General features: G+C 42.3%; 1 pseudogene; it reads right to left on the bottom strand.

Annotated features, from left to right (window-relative positions):
* Window positions 1–14,307: 14,307 nt before the first annotated feature.
* LOC117055068 lies at window positions 14,308–14,742 on the bottom strand (annotated as a pseudogene).
* Between the last annotated feature and the right edge of the window lie 7,907 nt (window positions 14,743–22,649).

Raw genomic sequence — 22,649 nt, 5'->3', positions numbered from 1 at the left:
GAAATTTCAGTTACAGTAGACTACATATTTGTTTGGTCATATTGCAAGGCAAAAAGCAGTACCTTACGAATGGATGTTGCCAAGGTAGTTTTATTCCTTTGCAAATAAGTGCTTTTAGGTAAAATACATCAACAAACTTAATAGCCAAACAGATATTTAAGATTTTAAAATCTTCTTTAGTTTATTAGGGTATTAAATGTGCACTATGATGTGAGAAAAGTATTTAAGTTTCTGTTTAGCTACACCTGTTTTCCTGGGAAGCATTTCAGCTTTTTGTTAATACTGAGAGGGGGGGGGAACCTAGTAACAAAAAGCCCCTTTCAAAAATAGATTGCCATTTTCTTTTCTTCCAGTTCCTCACCCAACACAAGCTTCTGGCACAACCTATTACACAGATGAGGACACACATTTTTTGAGTCCCTTTCAACACACACAATCAATCATTTTCTTGCCTTACGGCAACACAAGTTTACCCTACACACTTTCTTCTCAGCTCGTAGAAGACCAAACTGTCTAAATAAAATTCTGTTATACTTCACCTTTTCAGCCAGTGACCGAACTCAACTGGGCATCTTACACAAGCTTGAAAGGCATGGCTCTCATATTACATTTGGAAGTCAAAACTGAAATAGTTCTAGGAGAAATGGCTGCTTTCTTTGAAGACTGAAGGTGTTTTAGCATTGAATCTGAAACTGCTTGCATACCAAGAAGTGTTCTACAGATGAATTGTGAGCACTGAATTGAGGTTGAAGTACTTCACCAAACCTTTATTAGGCATTACAAGCATAGGCCAAACACCATAAAACATCCATATATAAAATTTTAAAATATATATAAATACACAGCCATGTAAAATATATAATGATGAGGATTTTCATTGGGATTTCTTCTTGCTAAATTCACCACTCTAAGAGATACTAATACACACAAACACACACACACACACACTTCAGATATATACATTTCACTGATTTTACAATCATTTTAACATTTCAAAGTTTGACTTCCCCCTGTTTCTGTGGTTCCTTGTGTTGTTGTTTTTTAATATCTTCTGCATATCCAAATTATCCCGATAGTTTCAATTCTTACAAGTTTCCTCCTTTGTTCATTCTCTTTCATCGTGTGAACTCACCGAGATACCGCGTGCCTGAGCTTGCTTGCTAGAAGATCAGACTGCATGTTTAGACTATTTCACTGTATTTTGTAACCCAAAATTTCTGCCTGTGTTCTTTTTGCTGCTGTATGAAATAAGGCATGAATCTGAGCTTTGGCGTTTGTAAGTAAAGCATTTTAAATTGTGAAATGGTGTGGTTTGTTCATCGCAAAAGAGGGGAAGTGCTGTAAGTAGCTAGAATTGGGTATTTCAAAGATCTAACATCCTGTTATTTCCACTCTTCACTGTGCTGCATGATTCTGAACTCTGCTGGGGCTCGCTCTTGCTGGAGGGTGTGTTTCGCCCCATACTTTGGATCCACGGATCCAGCCAATTCTTTTATTGATTACCCGGTGTAGGTGATCTATACATTATGCACAAGATTATGCCTGGTCTTTAATGAGCATTCATTCTCATCTGTTTACAGAGTAGTTATATGGCAAGGAATTTTCATACTCCTGATTTGCTTGTGCAAAGTTTTATAAATCTTCCTGCTAATAATGCATTCATCCCACACTTTACAGTGTCTTTCCCTATCATGAAAGGTCTGAGGTTTATTTTATTATCTGTGCTTCTTTGTGTAAAAAAAAAAAAAAAAAAAAACCCCGTTTAGGGGTACTCTCATTTACCTGCAAATATTGAAATACTACCCCTTAATGAGGCCAAACTTAGATTCACAAAATGTTTAGGGGTATGCGTACCCCCAGAAAAAAGCACTGATTATTTATTTCTTTATTATTATTATTATTATTATTATTATTATTATTATTATTATTATTATTGGATCTGTGGTGTTGCGCTGACAGAGAGCTTTAATCCACTTGAATTGTTCAAACCTAAATTTCCAGAGTGCATTTCATTCACACAATACTTACAGTCTGTAGGCAACCTCGGAGATTTCCTCTACTTTTCCGAAAATGGATACACAGATGTTGTACAGTAGATGGGTATCTAGCAGGGGCTGTTCAGTAGCGGCACTCAGGACTTGGAAGGTTCTCCTTCACTCTAGACAAACAGAAAAAAGAATCTTACATGGGCAGCCTTGTTCGGAAATCTGATATTGCTCTGTTTAGACAGGGGTTGTCAACCTGGTCCCTACCGCCTACTAGTGGGCATTTCAGGATTCTAGGTAGGCGGTGTGAGGGATCCTATTCCCTCCCCTTTTGATACTTCCCCAACCGTGACTCTCCCTAAGTTTCACTGTCCACTAGGATGAATCCTTCAGTGGTTATATGGGAGTGCCTCTGGGGTACCTCAGTGCTTTAGGTTCGAAACAACTCTTGCCACCTTTGGGATCTCCCGCCCTGGGTTCCCCAACTACTGCAGCTTGCCTTCCCTTTTTGGCAACTGCGTGGCACCTTTGGCTTCCCTGCCCAGTCCTCTGTATGCCAGGAAAATAAGCCACCCGTTCCCTCTATCACAGGAAACCCTTAGTGCTTTTCCCCTCAGCCACACCTCTTGAGGCACTGACGCACTGCCACAGTCAGCGAACGTTTAAGCACTTTAAACTTTATTAAGGTAACTTGAAAACATGGATGTCTTGAGTTAATACTGGTACAAATCTTCTTATATAATTCAGCTCAGTTATAATCTTTCCAGCATCCCGTTAGCAATGGTAATGACCTTTCCTCCCATTCCCCAAAGCCTAACCTCCCAGTTTCTCTTTCTAACCTCCACACCCAACTGCCAAACCCCCAACTGCCTTTTTAGGTTGTTCCCCCTCCTTTTAGAATGCCAAGTAGCTCCGCCTCCCAGGGAACACCTACCTAACATGGGAGTGATAGGTTAACCCATGATGAACCAGGCCTTATTCCGCCACAGGCGGTAGGGGGTTCTACGGCAAAAGCTGATTCCTCCTTCCATCGAGAACTGGTAGATGGTAAGGAAATTTTACCATCAAGAAAGATGCATTAATGGGCGGTAGGTATATGACTACCCCTGCTTTAGACTGTCTACACTAATTTGATTTTTAGTTTTGGTTTTAGTTTCCAGGTTAACTTTTGCAGGGATGGGGCAGTATCTTACCCCTACATATGCTGCCTTTGGAACCTTGATCAAAAGGTGGATATAAATTACCGGTAATAAATTAAAATTTATTTATGGATTAATTAATTAATAAAAATAGTATTTGCATTTGCATTCTAGGTGGGTGTTTTCTGGATGGGTGATGTCCGCATTTTCTGCCTTAATCGGCATTTTTTATTTTATTTTTTATTTTATTTAAATGCATACCTAAATTATCTAGTTTTGAATATATATCCCCATGAAATACAGTTATAAACTATGTGCATCCCAAGCTCTGAACAGATACCAGATACTTTTCCTCCCCTTTTCTTTTTACTGCAGATACGGCAATTCAAGTGTTGTTCACATCAGTCATTCCTGCTTATAAATACTGGAATTGGTCCTTAGAATTCAACGCTTTCCTTAAATTATTACGCTAGTGAAGGACGGGAAGTAGGTCAAATCCTACTGCCTATTTGATGATTAATAAGGATATAATAAAATACCCCAAAAAACGGGTAGCTGGAGTGAAAAATCTCTATGCATACTCGTTTTAAAATGTAAAACCAATTAGTTTGGGCAATATCCATATTTCTCTTTAGTTAGCATTCTGCATGCCTTTCAGCAACAGCATTATTAGCACATTCAGATAGGCACCAAAATAAACGCTGTATTAATTTTGGAAGTCAGGAAGCAGAAAAAATGTCTCTCTAGCTAACACCCACAGCACATACACAGACAAAAAGGCAATGCATAATGGAAATAGGAGGCAATTTGCTTTTTAATACTGTCAATTGAGGAACATATTTTGCCTTTTTTAATTTTTTGACAAGTGGCGATGAGTCTCCCCTCCCTCTGTTTCAAATGTTTCACTTAGTTGTGAAAAACAGAATATCCCTTGTTGGAGTTTCAGGTATCAGTGCAATTTCTTTTCTTTCTTTTTTAACCCTCTACATTGTAAACAACAAATAGACAAACATATGAATTGTTGTTGTTGTTGTTGTTATACCATGCCCATCTGGCTGGGTTACCCCAACTGCTCTGGGCGGCTTCCAACACACATAAAAACACAATAAATGTCCAACGTTAAAAGCTTCCCAGATGCCTTCAAAAACTTGTGTTATTCTTTATCTCATTGACATCTGATGGGAGGGCATTCCACAAGGAGGGCGCCACTGCCGAGAAGGCCCTCTGCCTTCCATTGTAGGACCTGCTGAATTTGTTCAGCACAAAGTCTACGTTCATTGGGAATGTGCACCATATCCAGCCAAATCCTGGATCCCTAACCGGGCTCATTTGGGTTGATCCAGGAATTGGACAGGTCGGATTGAGGCAGTCCTGGATTGTCCTAGGTCAGTTTGTCTCCACCTGGAGCAATCCAAGGTTTGTCAAATGGGGTGTGTGTAGGGCCGGCGCGTCCATTAAGGCGAACTAGGCAATTGCCTAGGGCGCCAAAATGGAGGGGGCGCTGGCCAGGCTTGGGCGGGGGGTGGCTTAGCAGCAGCTTCTCTGCTGTAGCGGAGAGGTGCTGCTTCCCCCTACACCACCCCCTGGCTCCCGCTAAAGCAGGCTTTGGAGGGGGGTGGGATGGGCGAGCAGCAGCTTCTTCGCTACAGCGGAGAAACTGCTGCTTGCCTCTCCACCACCCCCACCTCCCACTAAAGCAGGCTTTTGCGGGGGGGGGTGCCAGAAGGTGGTCTCGCCTAGGATGCAAGAAGCCCTAGCACCGGTCCTGGGTGTGTGTGTGTCTTGTGGCGAGTTGGAGGGAGAAGGAGGTGTGCAGGTAGCCTGTACATGTTTCTCCTCATGCATTCGGAATCAGAAGAATCCTCATTTGCATCAGCCACTAGCCGTAGCAATAAAATAAAATAAAACGTACCGAAGAAAGAGGTAAAAACTATAGAAAATATATTTTGGGAGTTTGCATCAATAATCAAATAACAGATCTTATTTTAATTGCTCCCGCTAAAAACCTTGCAGTTTTTGCTGTCACCTGATCATCTTGATCTGCTAAAAGAAAGGACAGTAGCACGGACAATAGTAGAGGGGTAATAACCTCTCTCCTCAAATCTTTATAAAGAGTGGAAGCCAGAAGAACATGAGCCACTGACTCCATACTGCCATCTCCACATGGACATAACCGTTTTTCCAGTGGGATTTTCTGAAATCGACCCTCAAGTATTCACTTAATCCACGAGGAGCCTTGTGTACTTTGAATGAATGCCAAAACCTTCCTATTTGTCCCTTCTCCCCATGCTCACTTAAAATGTTGTTTGTGTTCCACTAATGACCTTAATTCTTATGAAATGAAAACTCTCTGGGTCATTTAGTTCAAGTTGTGTTTCCCCCCATTTATTTCTTGACTTCAGGGCGAAACGTACACATCAAATGCAAATGTATGTATGTACCTAACGTTCTCTTTTCAGCAGGAAAAGACACTCTGTGAGACGGTAACCAAGAACAGAGAGGTGGGCAGCACACTTTTAATGTGGGGATGGAAGCGCAGAGCTAAGGCTGTTTCTGCAGCAACTCCTTAAGGGTTGGATTTGAATGTCTAAAACTGTGCAGAATCCTGTATTGGGAAGTTTTTAATGTTTGACATTTATATGTGCTGTAAGACACCCAGAGTGTCTGGGGAAACCCAGCCAGGTTGGTGGGGTATAAATGATGATGATGATGATGATGATGACGACGATTATTATTATTATTATTATTATTATTATTATTATTATTATTATTCCCCCCCCCCCATGTGGCCTAGTTCCTTGTGAAGCATGTAACAGAATCACATAGAGTGGACAGGCCAATGTTATTACAGCAGGTAACGCTGTGGGTCTAAACCACTGAGCCTCTTGGGCTTGCTGATCAGAAGGTCAGCGGTTCAAATCCCCATGATAGGGTGAGCTCCTGTTGTTCTGTCCCATCTCCTGCCAACCTAGTATTTTGAAAGCAAGCCAGTGCAAGTAGATAAATAGGTACTGCTGCGGCGGGAAGGTAAATGGTGTTTCCATGAGCTCTGGTTTCCATCACGGTGTTCCATTGAGCCAGAAGGGGTTTAGTCCTGCTGGCCACATGACCTGGAAAGATGTCTGAGGACTGAGGACAAATGCCAGCTCCCTTGGCCTGAAAGCAAGATGAGTGCCGCAACCCCATAGTCTCCTATGACTGGACTTAATTGCCCAGGGGTCTTTTAACTTTACCTTTACCATTCTTCTGCTTGCTGAGGTCTGAGATGAGTTCTCCAGATAATGTTCTGACGAACATCTGCCAGCTTCTCTTAGGTCCATCATGAGATGTCCGCCAGCTTCCAACCACAGATACCAGCAGCCTTCAAGAAAGCAAACTTGCCTTATTATCGCTCCCTAGCATCCCACTAGGGATTAAAAGATGCCTGCTTCTTGGGAGGAAAGCAATGACAAACCTAGACAGCATCTTAAAAAGCAGAGAAGTCACCTTGCCAACAAAGGTCTGTATAGTTAAAGCTATGGTTTTCCCAGTAGTAATGTATGGAAGTGAGAGCTGGACCATCGCCGAAGAATTGATGCTTTTGAATTATGGTGCTGGAGGATACTCTTGAGAGTCCCATGGGCTGCAAAAAGATCAAACTTATCCATCCTTAAAGAAATCAGCCCTGAGTGCTCACTGGAAGGACAGGTCCTAAAGTTGAGGCTCCAGTACTTTGGCCACCTCATGAGAAGAGAAGACTCCCTAGAAAAGACCCTGATGTTGGGAAAGATGGAGGGCACAAGGAGAAGGGGACGACAGAGGATGGGATGGTTGGACAGTGTTCTCGAAGCGACTAGAATGAGTTTTGCCAAATTGCGGGAGACATTGGAGGATAGGCGTGCCTGGCGTGCTCTGGTCCATGGGGTCACGAAGAGTTGGACATGACTGAACGACTGAACAACAACAAGAATGCCACTGCCAGAGGATTGCCTCCTTCCATTCACCAGTTTGCCTCCTCCAAGTGGAAGAAACCTGGGCAGTGCTAAATGTCACATCCATTCCTGCTGGAAATAGAAAAGGGCTTTCCCCTTGGCCTGCCTGTATATCCACTCAGTTGCCAAGTGCTTTTGTGACATCACAAGAAACCTACAGCCAATGGCAACAGCTGGGGAGGCATCATCTTCATTGCTTTGAGCCTCACAATGGCAAGTGGACCTATCAGTGATTTTGTGCTTGTTTATTCGGGATGCGGGTGGAGCTGTGGTCTAAACTACCGAGTCTCTTGGGCTTCCCAATAAGAAGGTCGGTGGTTCGAATCCCTGCAATGGGGTGAGCTCTTGTTCCTCTGTCCCAGCTCCTGCCAACCTAGCAGTTCGAAAGCACACCAGTGCAAGTAGATAAATAGGTATTGCTGTGGCAGGAAGGTAAACCGCATTTCTGTGCGCTCTGCCTTCTGTCACTGTGTCCCATTGTGCCAGAAGCTACTGTTAGGTCCATCATGAGACATAGACCAGCTTCCATCCACAGATACCAGCAGCCTTCAAGCAAGCAAACTTGCCTTATTATTGCTCCATAGCATCCCACTGCCAGAGGATTGCCTCCTTCCTTTCACCAGTTTGCCTCCTGCAAGTGGAAGAAACCTGGGCAGAATGAGCTGAATGTCATCTCCATTGCCAGGTGTGTCCCTCTGGAAATAAAAAAGGACTTTCCCCTTGGCCTGCCTTTATATCCACTCCGTTGCCAAGTGCTTTTGTGACATCACAAGAAACTCACAGCCAATGGCAACAGCTGGGGAGGCACCATTTTCATTGCTTTGAGCCTCAGAATGGCAAGTGGACCTATCAGTGATTGTGTGCTTATTTATTCGGGACGCGGGTGGAGCTGTGGTCTAAACCACTGAGCCTCTTGGACTTGCCAATTGGAAGGTCAGCGGCATGAATCCCTGTGATGGGGTGAGTTCCCGTTACTCTGTCCCTGCTCCTGCCAACCTAGCAGTTCGAAAGCACACCAGTGCAAGTAGATAAATAGGTACTGCTGCTGTGGGAAGGTAAACAGCATTTCTGGGAACTCTGGTTTCTGTCACTGTGTCTCGTTATGCCAGAAGCAGTTTAGTCATGCTGGCCACATGACCCAGAAAGCTGTCTGTGGACACAAGCTGGCCCCTTCGACCTTTGACTGGACTTAACCGTCCAGGGATCCTTTACTTACTTCTTTTAAGAGGCACCTCTTTCTAGAAAAAGTACACTGAGTGCTACTCCAATATACTCTGTCAAATAAATACTCAGTCTTCCATTTCTCCATGTTACCCTGTGTCAAAGAGTAAGTGGAACTGCTCACATATCGCAAGAGATGGTGTCTGAACTGTCCAAAACTTTTGTTTTGTTCAGCTACAGGATTGGCATTACGGGTGCAGGGGACCTCGAAAACAAGCACAAGGTGTCATTTCCTTTCCTGATTGCTTTAGACTGTCGTATATATAAAAAGTGGATGAAATACCTTGACTAGCATTGGAAGGAGAAGCAGAGAGTGAAAAGAGGCAGTGTAAACAATGAAAGAAGCAGAACGTTTTGTGAGAGCAAGCCGTTTATCCCCTAGAAAGAATCCATTATCTATGGTCAGTAGGAACGGAAAAAAGCAAGTTTGATTTCTTGGTTTATAAAGAATACTAGAATGATTACAAACTTGATCCAAGACCTTGAGCTAGGAAAGAAGTTTCATTTATTCTTCCTTGGCTGCCCCCCCTCCCCTGTATGTTTTCATGTTGTGCCTCTGGAAGTTTAGGAACAAGACAAATTTGTCAAACTATGTGTCAGTTCTTGGTGGCAAGACAGACAACTAAAAGACAAAGGGGAAAACATAAATCAAAAGTGCAAGACTTCTGGGGTTGTTGCTTCCTCCTATTTACCTGAGTGCTCACTAGAAGGACAGATCCTGAAGTTGAGGCTCCAGTACTTTGGCCACCTCATGAGAAGAGAAGACTCCCTGGAAAAGACCCTGATGTTGGGAAAGATGGAGGGCACAAGGAGAAGGGGACGACAGAGGATGAGATGGTTGGACAGTGTTCTCGAAGCGACTGGCATGAGTTTGGCCAAACTGCAAGAGGCAGTGAATGATAGGCGTGCCTGGCGTGCTCTGGTCCATGGGGTCACGAAGAGTCGGACATGACTGAACGACTGAACAACAACAACAATTTACCTGTGCCTTCTTAAAAAAAAAAAAAAGCAACGCTGTAATATGCAGTATGGGTGAAAGGGTTAAAACCCCACTCCCCACATGCCACAATCCTGATCCACATTGGTAGCCTTCAGACAGCTTCTGTCTGAAACACACACAATACAAATAAACGAGCAGTACACTCATTTAACATAACATGTAATCTGGACCACTGAAGCTGGCCTCTGCTTGTATATCACTGGCTTGAGAAGGAATCCCATGTGCAAATGGGTTGTTGCTTGCTTTCAAGTAGCCAGGCCTGCAAGTACCATCCTTTTTTATTTTAAGCAATTTCTATGCTTTGGTAGAGGAGAAGGAGGCTGGATATCCCTGCCGCTGCTACCACCACATCTCAGGCCTGGATTATAGTATGCAACAGACTACCACAGTGCCTACATGGGTAACATAGCTCAGAAGTAGCAGACCCTCCAATATTCCTCAGATGAAGATAGGGACATTTTTCACTCCTCCCAAAGGATCATCCTTGACCCCACCATTTTTGCCCCCTCCCACATTGCAGAGCGGGACGCGGGTGGTGCTGTGGTCTAAACCACTGAGCCTAGGGCTTGTCAATCAGAAGGTCGGCGGCTCGAATGCCCGGATGGAGTGAGCTCGTGTTGCTCGGTCCCAGCTCCTGCCAACCTAGCAGTTTGAAAGCACTTCAAAGTGCAAGTAGATAAATATGTACTGCTTTAGTAGGAAGGTAAACAGCATTTCCGTGCACTGCTCTGGTTTCTCCAGAAGTGGCTTAGTCATGCTGGCCACATGACCCGGAAGCTGTCTGCAGACAAACAGTGGCTCCCTCAGCCTATAGAGCAAGAAGAGTGCAGAACCCCAGAGTTGTCTGTGACTGGACCTAACGGTCAGGGGTACCTTTAACTTTACATTGCAGAACATATCCTATCAGAAGAAGGACAAGTAACTCCACCACTAAGTAAAAGGTAAAGGCAGGGGGTTGGACTGGGTGGCGCTTGTGGTCTCTTCCAACTCTATGATTCTGTGTGATAACCAAGTAAGAAATCATGGCATGGGAATCCTTAACCTGGGTGAAAAATAACAGATAGCCAAAGTGATTCCATTACTCAATTAATCCAATTAACTCAGCCTAATAAGGCTGCAGGCAGAGCCAGATAACTGCAGGTGGCAAAGAGGCATTCTTCCTTTTCTCACCCCTCAGAAGGGAATGCTTCTTCCAACATGACACCTGTTATGAGACCGTCCATGTCATTTAAGAACAGAAACACAATGCTTCTTGCTTCAGATCTATCGTTTCATCCATGCACAAATTTATGTGAATTTAATAGATAAATCAATTAGCAGGCGAGGCAGGTGATAGCACTTCCTCATGTATGCTTCCTGCATTTCTTGCACAGCAAAGTAAAACCAGAGGTGGAATGGGAGCACAATTAACCCAGTAAGAAGTAATTATTACTGAAAACCTAAGAGGCATATAATTGTGTTCTACTAGCCTTAGAAGGCTTTACAAAATGTAAGCTCTTGTTTACGAGGCCAGGTCTTGCTCTTCAGTCGCAAGAGACCATGAATTACACTGCTCTCCGTTTTGCAGCGGCTCTAATGGCGTTTCCTGGCGTTTTGGAAGGAAAAGGAGCAGCCCTGTCAATCTGCTCGCTTTGTTTTGAACACAGAAATGTTGAGAGAATTAATTCCAAGCAAAATATTTCAATCAATATTTACCCATGGTTAAAGAGAAGATGGTACAATACAGGCTGAACATGGCTGTCACAACACTTTCCCCCCACATGTCCAAGCCTTCAGAAGAGACAGATAAACCACAAATTGTGTCACCCTGGTGAGCAGCTGTCAGAGAACGCAACAGATTGGAAAAAGGAAAATCTATTACAGAGAAAATGATGCGGCCACCAGACCCAGGGAGTCATCCTCCAGTGAACCAGGACTTTGCAGAAGGTATATGATGATATTCTTGGAACATGTAAAGGCCACTGGGCCCATCTCGCTGACACTTTCTAAATAGGCTATTTCTTTTAACTATCTCCCTCTACAGAGATGTTAGAACTTCTCACTTACCACTGGCTCTTCCCATTAAAGGTCTAATTATGTACGAGCCTGCGGGGCTAACAAAATGGGAGCTCAGCATGATGTTTTTATAGGTCCAGGTAGCACAACTACCATCACAGCTTTGCCTAGGACTGGAGCAGGCAGTCTTTCACTAGGAGGGGAAATCTACAAACTTGGAGCCCAAGCTGGACCAGAATTTAATTTGCTGTGCTATTACCGTAACTTGCATGCAAATGAAATTAAGCAAAGCCTCTGCCAGTTTCTGAACCAGTGTCCCTGCAAATAACTATGGCATATTGTTTCAATTTTTTATTTATTTTTTATTTGCAAAATAGCAGGCTTACATCCGCTGTTGAACACTCATGATAGACAAAATTATCTTAAGTGAGAATTGTTGTTACAGGTAGGTAGCCGTGTTGGTCTGCCATAGTCAAAACAAAATAAAATAAAAAATTCCTTCCAGTAGCACCTTTTGTTGTTGTTGTTCAGTCGTTCAGTTGTATCCGACTCTTCGTGACCCCATGGACCAGAGCACGCCAGGCAAGCCTATCCTTCACTGCCTCTCGCAGTTTGGCCAAACTCATGTTAGTAGCTTCGAGAACACTGTCCAACCATCTCATCCTCTGTCGTCCCCTTCTCCTTGTGTCCTCCATCTTTCCCAGCATCAGGGTCTTTTCTAGGGAGTCTTCTCTTCTCATGAGGTGGCCAAAGTACTGGAGCCTCAACTTCAGGATCTGTCCTTCTAGTGAGCACTCAGGGCTGATTTCTTTGAGAATGGATAGGTTTGATCTTCTTGCAGTCCATGGGACTCTCAAGAGTCTCCTCCAGCACCATAATTCAAAAGCATCAATTCTTCGGCATAAGTAGCACCTTAGAGACCAACTAAGTTTGTTCTTGGTATGAGCTCAAGAACAAACTTAGTTGGTCTCTAAGGTGCTACTGGAAGGAATTTTTTAATTTTATTTTGTTTTAAGTGAGAATGTTAGCCTGCAACAACAAAAAGACGTGGTCCCAGGTTCGTGACAGGGCTAGGAGAGACTGAAACCCTGTAGATCTTCTGCCAATCGGTGTAAAAAATACTGAGTTAGATGGACCAATAATCTGGCTGTTCCTCCTAAGTCCCCTGGCTATTTCCCTTTGTTGGAGGACAGGAATAGTGATGCAGTGGCATCTTGCCCTTTGCATCATGCCACAAAATGCCCCGAATGCACCCTAAATATCCTAAATAACACCAATGTAGAGAAACACATTTCTCAATCCTTCAGTTAAAAAACCCAGGATCCTTTAAAAGCCAGGTTACTTTAAAAATACAAAGTGTTACCATTCTTCCACAAGCTTATGCATTGTGATACGCGTTCTCCAAGTTTCTGCTCATGACAGATGGGGGGAAGACATGCCATTATATTGTTTTTAACCTTAGTTCAGAGTAATTACTGTCAACAAACAACTCAGTTTTGTATGTTTTAAATAACTAAAAGCAAGCACTCTTCTTTGATCTCCCGGAAAAGCTCTTTCATTCAGCATTTTTGCTTATTCTCATCATACCTACCAACACAGTTTTTGTTAAGAAAAGCAACTTTCTCTGTAAACTGGTGTTTCCTGTTATGAATACATCATCACTCATGTTAGAGGGTTCAGTGCCTCACCTGGGTTGAGAAAGATTTCTGATTTTGCACACACCAATAATATGCAAAACTTATTTAAAAAAAACACGAACACAGCATCACTTTCAGCATTCCTTTCTAAGGCATGCCTTTTCACAATTGCAAATTCCTGCTTCGAGACTGCATTCTGTTTTATAAAATGCGTGTTTTCTGTTGATTCATTAACCATCTGCTTTGGATGCTGCTGCGAAAGACGCTTTTGACTTTGCAATATGCAAATGTTGCTTGTTGGAAATACCCTGCAGAATTGTAGCCATGCTGTGAAAGGTGCATACCACATTGACCATGTACAGTTAATTATTGAGAAAGATGATCTTTAATGGTACCTGTTCACCTCTAAACCTTGGTTTACTACCCCCCTAAAACTCCCAAATTATTTGAATTCCTTAACTTCCTCAGCTCATAGATATGCCTTTATAAAGGCAAGATTTAACACCTTCCCATCCAACGTGTTGGGAAATAGATTCTCCAATGGACAAATATCGCTCTTATGTGACTGTAATTGCAGAGCACCAGAATCGTTGTATCACATAATCTTTGATTGTGCTCTTCACTCATCGTCCAGGAGTAAGTTTCTTGCTCCATATTTAAAGGGAATTGCCGATGACTCGAACAAAGCCAAACTGAGATACCTACTGAATGATGAAGACCCTCCAAGATCACTTACGGTTGCCAGATTTCTGATCACCGTCCTATCCCAAAATAAGAAAAACGGACTTCTGGGCGGATTGGACATTCCTTTTAAATCATGACTCAGGATGTAATTATGTGTTACCTTAATTGATGTTTTTATAATTTTTTATAGTTTTTATAATTTTATAATTTTATAAATAGGGGGTGATGTTTTATGTTGTAAATTTACTGCTTAGTCTGTTACTTTAAAGTCCTTTCGAAGTTCTAAGTAGAAAGGCTAAGTATACATATGTTGTTTGAAAAATCATGCGTGATGGGCCAATAGCCGTAATAATAAATATCTATCTAAGATGATCTTCCTCGAGATTGCAATTGAGGGTGGAAGCTTAACTCTTGGCATCTGCACTCTTCAGGAAAATGGTCCCTCTCCCTTAGACCCGGAAGGAAAAGCAAAAATGCCATCTTCAAGCCTGTTTCTTGGTGAGGAGACTCGTGTCTGAGTGGTTGCTGTGCATATGGTACCCATTATCATTTCTTTGGTTTGCAAATGTTCCTACAGACCCCAGAATGTAGCCACATCCTACTGGTTTTTCTTCTTCACTTTTTTCACTTTTTGACTTTTTATTAAATACAGTACGGTTGTACATGAGCAACTATTTATTCATTTTCCTCACTGCGAAGCCTGGCATTTGGATTGGTGACTTTGATAGCAAGCTGAGCTGTTCTTTCCACCATTATCTTCCGATTCTTGGATGAAAATTTGTGAGCAATCTCTCCACAACAGGAGTTGTTGCCCCTCATTGGCACCTCCAGATCTTTGGCGTTGTGGACAAATAACTTTCTGAATGCTGAAGGCAACATGTGCCTTGTCTTCTTACTGCTACCATACCCAATTGTTGGGCATCAAGATTTGGCCCTTGAGCCTTCTGCGGACTCTGTTGTCAATACCTCTGGGTTTCTGCCAGTTACACTTAATTTTGACATAGCGGTCAGATCGATGACGGACGAACTTCTTTGTCCTCTTCTTGACAATCTTAGGCTTGATGAGGGGTCTGAGGGCCAGCATAGTGTCTGCTGGAGAATGGCGGCACCCGCACAAGGAGGGAGCGTGGAGAGAGAGAGAAAAGTGCCACCTCCTACTATTGACAAAATCTTAACATGTCACAGAGCTGTATTTCGTTTAGCGTAGTGGTTCCCAAAGTGGGCACCCCACCCCCACAAGGGGTGCTAAGAAGCAAGGGAGTGGCGTGGGGGAGGGGAGTGTCACTGGAAGTGAAAATAACTATCAGACTTTGAAAAGCTAATATCACTAGATCTAGATCAACATATTTGTTGAATTAATTGCATTAAATAGTTTTAATTAGATTTTTAATAAATGTGCATGGTTACTATTTTGAATTGTATTGTGTTATTATCTTCCTTAGTGGCTCATGGAAACTACTGTTCTGAATAATGCATTTGATAGCATAGTGAGCATTGGGGTGTGGAAAGATATACCCGTGTCAATGTGCTATTTCATGCACACAAAATGTATCTTACCTAAATGGTCAGTTTGTCACCATAGTGTTCAGCAACCTAAATTCTACATAACAGGAAGAGCCAGATGTCAGGGGTTATATACTGATATTGTGCTACTTGGAACCCTGAGGCACAGGAAATTGCCTTATGCCAGATCAGACTACTTCCTAGTCTTGTCTGTTCTCTCTCTCTCTCTCTCTCTCTCTCTCTCTCTCTCTCCAATAATTTTATTAGAATTTGGAAAAAGGGATCAGGATTATCATCTGTTATTTTTTTTGTAAAAACTCTAAGAAATTGATCTAAATAAAAACACAGACCAGAAAGAAAAATAAAAAAGGAAAGAGAGAAAGGAAAAGAGAAAGAGAGAAGGGTGGAGAAATATAGAGAAGGGATAAAGAGGAGAAGGGGAGGGAAAGAGAGGAGATAATGAAAGAAAAACAAAGAAGGAAGGAAAGAGGCAGAGAGAGAGAGAGAGAGAGAGAAAGAAAGTTAAGATAATAAATAACTTATGATTGTTCACCTGTCCACTATATATAATGTTATGACCATAGGCACCAACTCCTAGGGATGCAGGTGTATTTAGTCCCCTCAATATTTGTTGGCAATATTGAGGGAATGGAGGAGACCAAGCGTGGTGCAGCATCTTTGGCCGGCTCCTCCTGAACGTGCAAGACGAGAAGCCCCTGGTCATTGAAGGTGTGTGGTGCTGTGCTTTGTGCTCGGCCTCCTCCCAACAATGCGTCTGCATTGCACGCATGACATCCCAGGCGCGTGACATTGGGCCTCCTCTCTATGGTGACAAACTGACCATTTAGATAAGATATTGGGCGCAAGACGAAGACTCTGCCCATGACAGCTGGTTGGGTACCTCTGTACTATTCAAGTGGGGTGAGGGACGTGAGAACCACCATGTCACCTACAGTAGCAACTACAGTTCATTTCTTGAAAAGAAATTAAAAAGAATGGGGAAAGTAGGTACCCTGTACAACAATTTGCAATCCTCATCTGAAACATTGTCCACTTCGTCCTACAAATACCGCATGGCGCCCCAAACAGGGCAAAAATCGTATACCCAATTGAGGGGCAAAAGAAGAAGAAGAAGAAGAAGAAGAAGAAGAAGAAGAAGAAGAAGAAGAAGAAGAAGAAGAAGAAGAAGAGTTTGGATTTGATATCCCACTTTATCACTACCCTAAGGAGTCTCAAAGCGGCTAACATTCTCCTTTCCCTTCCTCCCCCACAACAAACACTCTGTGAGGTGAGTGGGGCTGAGAGACTTCAGAGAAGTGTGACTAGCCCAAGGTCACCCAGCAGCTGCATGTGGAGGAGCGGGGAAGCGAACCCAGTTCCCCAGATTACAAGTCTACCACTCTTAACCACTACACCACACTGGTTTCCCCGCTGACTGTACAGGACAAGTCTAAGAATTGTTTTAGAGGTTTAATGAACTAAGTAAAATAAAATGCAAGGATTTCATATCCCACATAAAACTTCCTCAAGGTGCCACAATCCATGATAGAGAATGTCAAATGGTTCTTACTCTGTCTCAGTAGAAAACAACAGAGCTTTTTCGGTGCCTCGAGCAAGCCTTTAGAAGTATGCCAACATGACCAAATCAAAAGAGATGGTCTTAGCCTCCCCACCAGCAAGACAATCAGTAATTAACTTCAAAGCTAACCATTTCCTAAGGACTTAAAGTAGCTGGAAATACAAATCTTGACCAGTTTAATTAAACTAATAATGCTAAGCCTGCAATTTTATTTTTTTCCCCTCCGCCCCCACACATAATCACTTGTATTAGATGCAATAGATAAATACCGATGGAGATTTAGTGGAAATGCTAAGAACAAGCAGGGAGCACAGAAAATGCAATAAAAGAATGAAAGAAAGCTGCTTTGGCAGCTGCATACTGAAGGGGATCTGTCAAGGCAACAAATGCTGTTGAAAACTGGGTGCAGAATGATACCAACGTCGAGTATTTTTAACATCAGTTGAGTAATGCTGTGCATAGAAAATAAGAGCAAAGACGCAGACAGAAGATGAGGGTTGGATTACTCACAGTTCACAAAACTAAGCAACGTGGATGATAATTGTTGCTGATTCCTGGAGGCATTAGCTGCTAAGACGTAACATGAATACATTCTGAATTTTAAAGAGCTCAAGATTTCTACTGTTGCCAGACATATTTACGAGCCGAGCTTCAACTTAGCTGTGAACCTCTGACATTTCTATCCCACCTCTCCTCTGGGGAGGTCAAGGTGTCCGTTACAGGTTCTCCATCAATCTCCCATCCACATCCTGACTCATCCAGACTCAGACCTGCCTCGCTTTTAAAGAAGTCGCTGTATCGTGTACCCTTAGGCTTGAATTGAACCCCTTTTATTCAGGGTGTTAATTAAGAGCACAATCCTAAACCCAGGTAAAGTGGGTTTCACGGAGTTCAATCAGACTTGCTTTTGAGTAGACAAAGGTAGGGTTGTGCTGCGATTTACTAAAAGGATAGAGGCATCCAACTAATTGGTGACACTCAGTGGAAAGTTCATCTCCATCCATCCGTTCCAATAGCCTATCCTCAAGCATTGCGGTGCAGGAGAGCATATGTCCATCTTCTTGTTCTTTGATGATCACTCAAAGCCGAGTAAGATTGTCTTCCATGAACACGGTCTTAACAAAGAGTCCGTAAGTGGCTGTGGAGGCCCATTCTGTATCCACACATCCTTCCACATTGGGGACATAGGTTTCTGGGTGGGAGTTGATCATAGTGAGGGTTTGCCAAGCGTGTCTTCCTCTTAGCAAGTTTCTCCCCTTCGTCCTGAGTTTGTGCTTCTTCAAAGTCCATGACCCCTTTGGTAAAGGCTGCTCTCCAATTGGAGCGCTCACAAGCCAGTGTTTCCCAGTTGTCTGTGTTTATACTACATTTTTAAAGATTTACCTTGAGAGAATTTTTAAACCTCTTTTGTTGTCCACTGGTGTTTTGCTTTCCATTATTGAGTTGGGAAAGCTGCTCCACTTCCTAGTGGGGCAGTGTTGCAGGTAGACCACGTGGCCTCCCACACTCAGTGGGGGTGTGGCTAAGCCCCCACATCATCGGGGTGTCCCAGCAGCATCACAGCCGGGGTGTGTGACTTAGCATTTAAAAGTAGCCGCGCAGCAGGGGGATTGCTCTTCTTGTTTCTTGCTCCTGCAGATCTCCCGCCCTCTTTTCATGTGTTCGACATCTTGGCCTTACTATGGGCCTTGGTTGGTCACTTGTTGAGGGGACCTGGTAGGAATTTTTCCACTTGGCAAATTGGCACCAGCCATTTGGTTTCCACCTACCTCGTAGCAGTCGTCACAACTTTTGTAGGTTTGGCCTTGGGTCCTTGACACGCAATTGAGCTTTGGAAGACAATAATCAGGCATCTGCACAACATAACCAGTCCAACGGAGCTGATGTTGAAGAATCATTGCCTTGACACTGGTGATCTTTGCTTCTTCCAGTACATCTACATATAGCCACATTGTCCTTACATACAGAAGGTTGTTTCTGCATATGGATCTTTCTTGCTGGTTCAGAGAATCTAAGCACGATATAATGTGAAAAGGACACACACACACACAATCTCAAGCCTGCCATGCTAGGAAGTTCAGCACATGCAATTTTAGTATTAAAAGCATGCCAGCAAAACATTTTTGACTAAACAAATCATTTGACTAAACAAAGATAATTTCGTTAAGCTTTCATATTAGTAATGCAGATTGATGATTCCCTAAAAATAAAAAAATAAGGCGCTTGTTAAGGGAGCATGCCTTTGTTACAGGAACAGCGTTATAATCAGTTTTATGTAAGAGCTCAGGGCTATACGGTTTAAGAGACAGCACAGGTAGACTGGGCTATGGTTCAATTGATTATTGTCATATATAATTACTATACAATGTACAAACACATTTTGAGGGAACCTCAACTTCTGATTTCTGCAGGTTTGCCCTTAGCAATTGGTATCATGTAGGGATGGAGAAGAAATTTGATTTAGGGCCCACTTACAAGGCTAAATATCACTTTCTGAAACCATACGAGAAATGAAACCCAGACATCCTTCCAAATTTTTCAGTTCTCTGAATGCTGCATCACAGTTCCACAGTCAAGTAATGTGTACAAAAAATGCAGATACTAGGGTGAAGTGTGCATTAAAATGCATATAGTGAAAATAACACAGAAAAATCCATCACATGGAGGGATATTTGCAAAAAAAAACTACATTAGGCAAAACTGCATACAGAAAACTATACATTTTGAGAAATTTGGTGGTGAATTTTCATGAGCGCTTTTTTTTAAACAACAACAACAACACAACAACAACAACAACAACCCACAAATTGATGTGGAAATGTGGACAACTCAATGTAAGATTGTAAAAATGATAAATTGAGAGAAACTGGAACTCATCCCTCCGCACAGACCTTTATGAGGGGAAAAAAGAAAGTATTTTCCTCTTGTAATATCCAGCAAACAAAAACAGAATGTTTCCACTCTTTCAAAGATTAAATTACCTTCTTGCGGATTTGGAGATGCTTGAGAAACATTTCTAGCTTGCGGTCTATTTCATTCCAGATGGATGCTTTGCATGGCGGGTGTAGGGTGGGAAGGCTGTGTGCAGAGCAGGGAATAAACTTTTCCAACTGGAGAAGCCACCGTACTGCTGCTGTCACTTCTCGGAAATTGATGCCCTGTTCCAAGATGAAATGCTCTTTCTATTGCCGGTGATGGGCAGTGGAGACTTCAACTTTGATCATCTTTCTCCATTAGGGAGCAAAAGGGGGTGAGGCTGGTGCAATGGCAGGAAAATGACTGCCATTTTTATTGTCCTCTTAAAATGTGCCTTTGCCTCTTTCTTGACATGTTTTGCGACATCAGGCAATTAGGGATGTAACCCAGGCTAAACTAATTCCAGCTCTTTCAAGCCTTCGGGGACTTAAGGATTTAGAAGGGTTATATTATTTTAGCTGAGGAGCAAATGTCATATACACTATGGCCTCTGATTGGAATCCTTTGTTTCCATTCAGATGTTTACTTCTGAGTAGGCTTACCCATTCATGTCAATGGACAGGGCAGCTCCATGCCTGCCTGCCTGCCTGCCTGCCTGCCTGCCTGCCTGCCTTTGCCTTTTTCTCTGAAGTGGAAGGGGTAAGCCCTTTTGGGTGAATGAACTGCAAACACATCAAGTCATCAATGCCCCATAGGGAATTATCATTCTTTGTTTACTGAAAGCAAATATATTCTGCCTTTGAACTGATTTTTTAAAAAGCAGCTTACAAAAGGAGTCAGGAACGAGTGGAACAGTGTCTTTAAAAAAAACACCACAGCAAAACAAAACAAAACAAAAACAAAATAAAACTATAGACCGGAAAGGAATAGTAATGAACATTTGTACTATATGCTATAAGCCACCCAGAATTGCTAGGGAAACCCAGCCAGATGGGCAGGGTATAAATAATAAAGAAAAAGCAAAGATCCCCAGTGTTGAAGCAATGATTCTTCAACATCAATTTCGTTGGACTGGTCATGTTGACTGGATGCCTGATTACCGTCTTCCAAAGCAACTACTCTATTCTGAACTTAAAAATTGAAAGCGTAACACTGGTGGTCAACAAAAGAGGTTTAAGGACTGTCTCAAGGCAAATCTAGTAAAATATAGTATAAACACCAACAACTGGGAAACACTGGCCTGTGAGCGCTCCGGTTGGAGAACAGCCTTTACCAAAGGGGTCATGGGCTTTCAAGACACTCGAACTCAGGACTAAAGGGAGAAACATGCTAAGAGGAAGGCACGCTTGGCAAACAATCACCATGATCAACTCCCACCCAGAAACCTATGTCCCCACTGTGGAAGGACGTGTGGATCTAGAATTGGTCTTCACAGTCACTTACAGACTCACTGTTAAGACTGTCAAAACAAAATAAAATAAAAAATTCCTTCCAGTAGCACCTTAGAGACCAACTGAGTTTGTTCTTGGTATGAGCTTTCTTGTGCATGCACACTTCTTCAGATACCACATGCACACGAAAGCTCACACCAAGTACAAACTTAGTTGGTCTCTAAGGTGCTACTGGAAGAAATTTTTTATTTTATTTTGCTTTGACTATGGCAGACCAACATGGCTACCTACCTGTTAAGACTGTGTTCATGGAAGACAATCTTACTTGGTTATGAGTGATCACCAAAAAAGAAGAAATAAAATTATTATTATTATTGGAATGAAAAATGAGTTAATGTAGCATAACAATATAGTTTTAATAAAATCCTCAGAATAAGGGCTTCATTGCCCAGTTTTCAACAATGTCATAAAATGCTCTGCGGATCTCTTCCTGGGATTGTTCACATGCAGCAGCCATGGGGGAGGGGGATAGGATAGCTTTTGCATGCACCAGGGATAGGGAATCTTCCAGTGTTGTTGGACTTAAACTCTCATCATCCCCAAATGCTGTTGCAACCTCTCTGGCTGAGTCTTATGAGAGTGGGAGTTTAGCATCATCTGAAGAACTGCTGAAGAACAGGCAGTCACCAGAACTTCATTCACCATCAAAATCCAGCAAAGTTGCAGACACCAGCACATACCTATCTGCACCTGGGACCACAGCTTGGTGACAGAACACATGCTTGGCATGCAGAAGGCCCAAGACTGATTCATTGGCATGTACAGTTAAAGATGGTAAGAAGGGGGGTAGGGTGAAAGACTACATTTGATTAAACAGGAAGGCCTATCACGGTACCCCGACGTCAGAGAGTAAAAATGGATTTGGTTTGGTTTGGAGAAGAAATACTTATGCTTTTATGATATTGTATTGTTTTAATAACTTATAAGGTATGAATTAGAAATAATAATAGCAACAGTTTTATGGAACTAAGAGAAGAAAAGGCAATAAGAAGTTAAGATTCGTAATATGAAGTATTTTTTATATTTAGAATTTAAATGATATAAGGTGTGGAGATGAAGAATAAGAATGATGGTGAATGTAAAGTTAAAATAATTAGGAAAGTTACTAAAGTAGATTAGAATTGAACGCAGGAGAGAGAACGGGGGAAGTCCTCCAAATAAGATTTTGAAACAAGATAAAAATTAACAGTGGTGTGTTCCTGTATGTAAGGTTTGTATTTGTTTTCTTTGAATTCGTTGATGTTTTTTGTATTTGTTCTTTCTTTGTATGATTGTTATTATTTGCTGTTGTTTCTTTAGTTGTATTTGTCTTTTTTCTTTAATGTGGAAAACCAATAAATTTTTGTTAAAAAAAAAAAGATGTCAGGGAGACTGGAAAGTCCTCAGCTTGAGAAGCTGGAGAGCTGCTGCAAATCAGAATATTCAGTCGCCCTATCCCTGAACAAGATTTTTTTTTGTCAGGATGGACTCAGACCTTTTTGACTGGGAATGAATTTGATGTTCCCACTCTAGAGGCAGGAACTGTAAGCACAGGCTCAGAAGCTTCATTCAGGCAAGAACCACTCATG

The sequence above is a fragment of the Lacerta agilis genome, chromosome 11 (assembly GCF_009819535.1).
Source record: "Lacerta agilis isolate rLacAgi1 chromosome 11, rLacAgi1.pri, whole genome shotgun sequence".
In the NCBI taxonomy this organism is placed as follows: Eukaryota; Metazoa; Chordata; class Lepidosauria; order Squamata; family Lacertidae; genus Lacerta; species Lacerta agilis.
Note: the sequence above shows the minus strand (reverse complement) of the source record. Positions and strands in the feature narration are given on the sequence as shown.